Consider the following 9159-nt stretch of genomic DNA (forward strand, 5'->3'; position numbering starts at 1 on the left):
TATATTAAAATAAAGAGTACTTATGACTGGTATACTTATTTTCAAGTCCTTTGTAATGCACTATTAACTGAAATTTAATTAAAGTACTTGAATTTCAGTTCGTTTATATTTAAGTATATCTCCAACACATTGGTGACATAATACAATTGTACTGCGAGTGTATTTGAATGCTCACGAATCCTGATTTTCACCAGTGTACTTCAGTACACTTAAAGTTATGCCAATTTAGCAACTATTTAAACTTAAGTATACTCATGTGCTACTGAAGTGGAACTCAAGGACTGCTCGAGTACACTAAAGTATATGTAAGGTGACAAAAATATCACAAAGTGTACTTAGCACATTCCTCACAAAGTTTAATTTAAGTATATTTCTAACCTGGGGTACTCCAGCAGCGTATTTAGTGCTGCACTTTCATAATCTGCCACATAAGAGAGAGAACAATCGAAGCAGCAGAAACCAAGATATCCTGACATTTTTGTCCAAACTTCTGAAAATACTTGATCCTATACTGGATTCCCATAATCCAGTTCAACTGTGTCACTTAGTATTTAGCGTAAATTACCCTTCATGTGTAAAATTGGCAGAGGGGCCCTTTAAATTTTACAGTTTTCTAGGTAACGTCTCTCCTTGAATGCAGAGTATTTTTAAATTGTGTAGTATTGCCTCTAAGTAAATCATTCTTCCGCCACTGTCAGCATAACAACATCTTATGTAACCCTAAAACAAGATTTATATTCCAGTCAAGCAAATTCCTGCTAGATTTGCGCAGAGACAAAGCACTCATGTACAATCACCCACTGACACTATAACATGAGGAACTCATCCTTACAACCACTATTACATCTGCACTTATTATAGCAAACCTTTCGCTTTCTAAAAGTGAAATCCAGCACGCCACATTGCATAATTGACTTTTGTCCCCCTCTGCACATTTTGTCTCATTGTGTCAGGAGAAAATGCAGAACATGTTCATTGCATTGTTTGTATTGTTCAGCACAGTATGTCACGCAGTGTTTCTGTCAAGCCCGCGACTCGCGCTAAGCTACTTTTTCTATTTTTTGCATTATGCTGTGCTGCTGTCATCATGTGTCCATAATCTTCAGAGAACGGAGGAGGGAAGGAGAAAAAAACATGCAGCCTCCTCTTCCTGCCTGCCTCTGCCCTGCACATTGTTGAAAAGAGCTAAACCTTGCAGAAACTGAAGGCGCCACGAAAACATGCACATATTTATTCATATGAGACTGCAGAGAGGAAGCGAGGGATCAAAGAGAGGGAAGAAGCACCTTTTTAACACAAGTACTGTGCTGCAGTTTAAATTATTCTTTTTCACTTGAGTAGCAAAGAAATAATGTGGTTATATGAAGCTTCTATAATGAGTTCATGTTTATGAATACAGTCTGCAGCATGTTTGTGCATGTAGGGAGATTTGCAGAGCCTGCTTTATTGAAAAAGTGATAATATAGGATTAGACTTTAAAGGGATCAGGGTTTATGTGACATTTTTTTTTCACTGACATCTTTTAATCCAAGGTTTTGCTGCTGTTATGCTCATGCATCACTCACCAACCAAGACTCTTGATTGTTTTCCTTATTTTCTGCTGTTGAAGTCCAGCTTTCTGCAGCTGGTGCTCTGTAAGAGCTAGCTACTGCTGCTCATGCTAACTTCTTTTCTCCTTCATTTTCCTCTGTTTATTGTGAGATATATATTGCTGCTGCTGCTGCTGTATGAGGAAACCATTTCCTGTGTGCCAGGAGGATTATTCCTACTCAAGGCCCACCAGATGCCGAGCGTTTAGAAAGAGCAAATGGAAACGCTTTCATGAAATAATCGCTATTGTGTCGTAACCATTGGCAGTTAAGAGTCAGGAGATGCTTATTTATATGAAAATATCATAGATGCCATTATACGTTGCTGTGTCTTTTCAGAGGTGTAAATTGTGTTGTCATTGAACAGAGAGGCAGGCTGCTTGTCTCCTGCTTTATTTTTTTTCTTCCAGGCAAGCCAAAGGGGATGCTGGGCCTATCAGTCTGTTGTGCTGTCACACACTGTCTATGTCTTCTCAAAGGACTGGAAAGACACACACACACAGCAAGAGACATAGAGCCCCCACGCCCCCATACACAGACACAAAGAGCCAACAGAGGATAGACATCACATCAGCACTGAGGTGGTAAATCGCCCTTCAGAAGCCTTCCTCAAGGGAGTCAGCAGTTCAGCGTTTATCGAACCACTATCTGATTACTAAAAGGCTGTCCTCGGTTATAAATGAACCCACAACATGTGTGTGGTGTTGGTGATGCCGGGGCCTTGGGAGCAGAAGCCATTATGGGCTGCGGTGAATCAGTTTAGGCCGGAGGAGCGGCCAGAGCAAAGCCGCCACTTGCCAGTCTGTTCGCTCCTGTTGTCATTGTAGTCGGAGGACGTGATACCTGCGTGTCAGAGGAGTGGACTGGAGCGAGAGCAAACCAGGAGTTGTGGATTGAAGTGGTTCACAAGCACCGCTGAGTAAAAAGGCTGCAGATGAGCTGTCGGTCCCTGGTTGAAATGATAAAAATATATAAATAAATAAAAGGGAAATGTTTCAATGAGCACTTGAACTTTGAAAATGTTGGCTATAGGTGGGTGAGACAGTGTGGAGCCTATATCTGGTGTGCACTTAACATCACAGGAGTGATGACTGGAAACTGCATATTAAAAAAAAAAAGCTCTGGAGCTCCCAGAAGTTGCATAATTCATCAAGGTTTTCCTGTATCACCTACTCTGAGACCCTGATATTCAGGATACAAAGCACACACTCAAAAACACGTGGTTTGGGCTACGCCCGATTAAGAGAAATATTCATGCAACAGCATTCGGTTATATTTTTTTTGGTTATGTTCGGGATATATGTTAAGACAATAGTATGCTTCCAACTTTGTGACAACAGACCCTTTCTGGTTTTAGCATGCATAAAGAAGTGAGCCCTGACAGCAACCCCATCAAAAACCTCTGTGACTTCACTAATGGTCTTCTGGCTCCAAAATCTGGTGGGAAGCCTTTCCAAAAGTGGAAAGTGGAAAGGCTTGTATGTGATTTTGGAACAAGATGTTCAACAATCACACATGGTCTCATTCTTCTCACCTTCCACCTTCAAGAATGTAAAACAGTAATGGCTTTTGCAATACTTTGATGGACTTCAGAGTTTTTGGAGAAACATAGTACTGTGAAGGAAACATCAAATCCATGCCATCTTTTAGGATTCTGGGACTGTTTGGATGTGGAATTTAGATTTTTCTTGCATTGAAACTGTAAAATTTTAATGTACACAGATAGAGAGAGAACTGACAGAACAGAGCAGAAAGACCGAGGACCTCGACGTGAGCCTTGTGGTACTCCACATGAAACAAGAGCAGAGGAAGAAGAAAAGTGTATGTGTTTGCATGACAGCGCAAATCTATTTGCATCTTTGTATTGACTTGATTTGCTTTGTATATCCTTTATATACCACTCAAATGTAGTTAGCATTGAACACATTAAGATGGCAATAAGTTACGTCACTTTACTTCACTTTGTGTGAAAATTAGCATACTTTCTATGAGTTATCCAAACAAGCTTAATCATGTAATATGAGGTATGTCTGTGCTCTAGATATCTTTTACTCACCTGTGCAGGCTTCTTTCTACCTTGTTTTTTGTTCTATTTCATGTCCTAAAGTCCTGTGCGCACCAGATACGTAGCTCCAGAGAGACCATCAGTGGACTGATAAAACAAAACTGCTGCTGTTGCTCGATCTCTGGGATCTGTTCTCCCATCCATGATGGGTCAAGCCCCCTCGTGACCTCTTTCATCCACACAGAGCCTACATGCAGCATCCAGCTGATTCAAACCCATGCATGATTCATCAATGGAGCACTGGCCTGTAATTGTTGTTTTGCAGAGAGATACAAATAAGTGGAGAGCTGGACACAAGAAGTATGTTTGCTTATTACAAGGTGTTGAGAGCAGGAGAAATCAATGCTTGAGGAGAGTACTTGTTTTTTTTTTTTTTCATGTCAGGGCTTTTAAACACAGCCTAGTTTAATACAACACTGTGGAATGAGCCCCGACACAGCTATGCAGCAATAAAGCAGGACTGCTGAGCACAATGGTAGCAAAACAAAACTAATTACAGTGACAAGTGAGGCAGGCGCCAGGTCTGTCAACAGAGGAGGAGGATGCTACATCTCCCAAAGGCAGGACCCTTTGGGACGGCTGACGGATACTCTAATTTTCTTTTCTGTGAAGAGCTCGGAGGTGGCCGAGGGACGAGGCACGCCAGACAAATTGTCTGTGACGTCTTGATTGAACAAATCATGAACGTCGTGCGAGTTGGCAAAATTGGATTCAGTTGACAGATACAGTCACCTGCCCGGGCTCTGATGTCTGGCCATGGACTCACATATGTAATTAATGAACAGCTCTTCTAATTACTCTTTCGCAGACGGAGCGATAAAGAAAACAACTGAAGGAGGGTCAAGTGGTCTAATAACTCTGCATTTGAAGAGCCACTGCGCCGTGCCTTTTAAAGAAATACAGCGAGTCTCCCTGCAGAGATGCTTCATTCGGCCCTTCAATTAAAGGTATAACATTACCTACGTGAGTAATTATGCCTTAAACATTTTTGGATTTTCTTTTTCTTACATTTGTCATCATCTTGAAGGAGACTAACTTCTTCTGTGTGGACATAAACTATTTGACATTTCAGACAGATCTTCTCAAATTTGTAACCTCTGAGAAAAGTTTACTTTCAGCGGCTCTTGGGTGAACAGCCGGTGTTTCCGTCTGTGACTAAGAGACCGTCAGACCTGACCTTTAAAATCACCTGGTGGCGGTGGAAAAATGTTAAAAACTATACCATAGAGTATGCACTCTTCCCTAGCTATCGAGCCCCATTTAGAAGCTGTCCTGGCGTCTCTGATCTTATCACATGATCCTCATCAGCAGATGGAGCTGGCCCTGTTTATCTGATCGCTGTTCTTCCATGTTGCCTTCAAAGCTGTGGTTCAAAGGTCATTCCTGAGCAGCAGGCTCAGCACAAGGTTAATTTAATAGCCGTTCTGGGGCTTTAGATCGTATCGCATGATCTTCATCGTGGAAATCGCGAGAAGTCATAAAAGTGCTCGGAGAAAATTTGAAGTTTGACTGGCTGAGTTTGACATGTGATATGATCAAATGCTCGAGAGCTGCTACTAAATGGACCTTAAGGTCAGATTGTTCTGTAAGCAATGTTCCTCATGTGTCTATTTATAAATTTACATGTGATATTAAAGGTGAAATGTTTTCACATTTCAGAAGTGAGATCTATAAATGACTTTTGCCAAAAAATTTATGATATGAAACACACTCCGTATGTTGAATGTGTCATAAACTCAGATGTGCTTTCTTTTAAGGGTTATGATTTCAATATAAATGAATAAAACCTTCACTGTCATATATTTTTTCATGATTATATGTTTATGAATTATTTGAGATGAATTATTATGAAATATTTAGCAAAATACAAGGTTACTTGTCTGACAATGCGGATGGAGCGTCTTTGAAATGCTGAAGCTGTAATAATATAGAACGAAAACGTGTATTATAAGATGAACCAATGTGACAACAGCTTGAAAAGGTCTGACATAAACGCTGCCGTGAAAGTGAGTCATTTTAAGGCCTCTGCTTACAGAGCAGCGATGCTGCCGGGGATAGACCCATCCTCACTTTTGAAATATTGACTGATAAATTTGAGGAAGCAACATTTTTCTCAAACAGATATATTGCGTTTTTATGGGAGAAGTCTTCAATTATTTAGTCACCCAGTGGCAGAAACTTCAGAGTTTGAAGTGATGGAAATCTAATATCTGTATCACATCCATCAAGCCTTGAGGGAAGTTATTCAAACGGAGGATTTGCTTCCAAGAGACGAGCACACACACTCCTCTCACCACGAACACCAAAATTTAATTTGAAAATGGGCAGAAGGATTATTCCCATTATCCTGCTCCCAGACACTCATTTTTAAATGACAGACAGAAATATGCAAGTGGCTGTAATTATATTGCGAGCACAGAAAGGTTTTTCTTTCCCCCCATCCTTTGATTGTACCAGTGGTGGTATTTAGATGTGTTATTGGTCACTGGATGGGAGTTTAATCAACCAGGCATTCATTTTCATATTAGCACCTCAGAATAACACAAACAGGATTTTGAATGCAGGTTGATTATCGGTGTGATTATCTTTTTTATTTTTTTCTAAGGCAAATCTTGAAGAGCAGCAGCAACACTGTTGGCTGGATTCAAGTTTTTATCTTGTATTTTGCAGAAATACACGACGGAAACTTTCCTTCAGTGGGTTAGGGTTAGGATGATTGAGATGCAGCCCAGCTGTGCTGATAATTCCTGTAAAGAGCACGAACACTTTGCTTTATTGTTGCCATGCCAGCACCAGCTGGGGAGCTATTCAGTAATCATTCTTGCTTTCACTTGTTTTATTACTTAGAGGAAAAATTCCCAGTCAGTACACATGCATTGAGAGTGCATGCATGAGAGTCGTATAAAAGCATCAAACCCCTCGGGATGTTCTGTAAAAGGAATATTTCATTTTTAGTAATTCCATAATTTGCCTCTCGTTCCTGCCGGTTGCACAGTTTACTCACCGGCCTCGTGTGTGTGATGTGTGGAAGAGCACGGCAGCAAAAACCAGTGAAGAGAAGCAGGTTTAAACAAAGGGAGGCGACGCAAAAAGCCAATGCTAATGGTAAAGTATGAGCTTCACGTCCACTAGATGTTGCAGAGATGCCTCCTGCTTCAACTTTGACCCACCACACTCACCGTAGATGTGCACCACACTGTATTAAACTGTGGCTGGACATTTCAGGTGTGTTCACTTTCTTTTTCACATGCAAACATGTGGTTTAGGTAAGTGGCTCCCACACCAGGCGGTCAAAGACAAATCTGAGGAGTCGTGACATAAACTATTGGATGGATTGCCGTGACATTAGGTACAGATATTCATGCTGCACAGAGGATGAATACCACTGACTTCTGTGATCCCTGGACTTTTAATACTGTCAGCAGGTCAAAGTTTTCATTTATCCTGTGAAATGTCTCAACATCTGCACAACTAATGATGGATTTTCATCAAATTTGAATGCAGACATTCATGCCCCCCTTCAGGATGAATTGTTTGGTGATTCCTTAACTTGATTTCTTAACTTCTGCATTGCTGTCAGGTCAAAATTGACTCTTAAGTAACTGCAAAACGTAATGATATTCTCATCATTCCCATCAGTCTCGGCTCTACTTCGTGTTAAGTGCCAATTAGCAAACATCAGCATGGTACTTTTTTCTTGTGAAAAGTTAATGAGTTTCACGTCTACACTTTTAAAACACTGCAATTAGTGAATGGAACATCACTCTTTGACAGGGTTTCACTGTGCTGGAAGGTTTCAATGTCCCGGACAAATGAGAGATATTCTGGTCCAATATTATCTGTGTTTATGGACCCTATTTTTCCATGGTTTTGTGTCCAAGTACCTAATGGAGTTGCACAGTATTGGCAGTGGCACATTGTACTCGGGCTTGACGTACCAAACTAACCCTTTGAATCCTTCGCCTGCTACCACGCTGATTGAAATTGGACACAAAAACCACTGGGAGGTACTATAATGCAACTGCAGGAGTTTTTCCAGTCAGGACTTGATGAAGTTGGTCTAAACCTAATCTTTGGTGGAGTTCGTTTGTCACCTCATCAGGTTGAAACACTGTGAGGGAGCGAAATTAAAAAGAAAACAACAATGTTTTGCAGGAGTTTGCACAAGTCTTCCTGTATTTACCTCCTCTTTCTTTCAAGTTTAGCCATGTCACAAGAAGGTGTGAGTGACTTTCCCGTATGATATGTACATATGCCATCATTTAGCTGAAGCATGCAGAAATCCTAGCTGTGATAATGGCTCTTTGGTAGAGCTGACAATGCCTGGCTGTCCCTCTCACCTCTCAGCATTGCTGTCAAACCCATAATCACAGTAATGAACGCCCTCTCAGGTGCTATAACACTGCGCACCTAAAGCTGTTATCTCTCCACGGTCTTATCATCTCCCAGCAGCTCTACCGTGGAATATGTGCCTCCAGGGGGGAAAAAATGGACTCATGCAGTCAAGCGACTTATTATCAAGTGAAATCACTGCCACCCCCTCGGTGAGCACGAGGTGTCAATATGAAGTCTGGAGGAAACATCTGTCCTGATGGAGCGACGCCGCATGCGAGCTGCTCGGCTTCAGAGGTTCTGCGTGTCTCATGTAAGGTAAGGTAACGCAAGTGTAATGTTAGCATTAATCATTTCATGTAAGCAGTGATTGCACTGAGTACAGTCACTCTGCTGCTCCACCGGTGAATGAGATCCTTACAGAAGCTAAAGCAGGGATTTGGTAATCAAGGCACGCTCACTCTTTAGGTTAGCAGTGCTTGAGCAGACTGAAGGCTGAAGACAGATGCTCAGCGTACAGTACTGCTGCGGCTGCAGTGTTGCTGATAGTGCACAGAGGTATAATTCCAGACAATATTTGATGCCTCCAGCAAGCACTGATTTGGAGATTGATTGGTGAGAAATGATTTTGTAGATGTCAGTGACCCCTTTTGCATGTTGAGTGGAACAGATGGGAATCCAATAGCAAAAAAAAGCCAAGTGTTAATGCCACCAAGGATGAATTGAAATCTGATTCAATATGTATTCCAGCAATACACTGATGTTATTACGCATACATAATAATACTTTTTTCTCCCCTCAAGTCAGTAAGTGGTCTGTGGACCATGAATTAACCTCGACAGGCTTTACCGCTGTCATTCTGGTGACTGAAATAACATGTGTTCACGCTTAACAAGCTGGTGCAGCCTTCATCTCACAGCCAACACAGTGAGGGAGCCCGTGAAGACGATAAACATGTCTCACTCAAAGTCCACTCTGCAAGCCATCCATGTGTTTGTTAGCTTAAGCATATATGATGAGCTTGAGCTACATTGCCACTGGAATAATTCGCATGTAGCTCTGGAAAAGCTAAGATTTCTGAATGCAGAATGTACATACTGTATATTTGGCCATATGTAAATAAATCATTTAATTGCATCTGGATTTTATCTGGATATGAGACACTTAAAATGA

Source organism: Chaetodon trifascialis, chromosome 18, assembly GCF_039877785.1.
Source record: "Chaetodon trifascialis isolate fChaTrf1 chromosome 18, fChaTrf1.hap1, whole genome shotgun sequence".
Lineage (NCBI taxonomy): Eukaryota > Metazoa > Chordata > Actinopteri > Chaetodontiformes > Chaetodontidae > Chaetodon > Chaetodon trifascialis.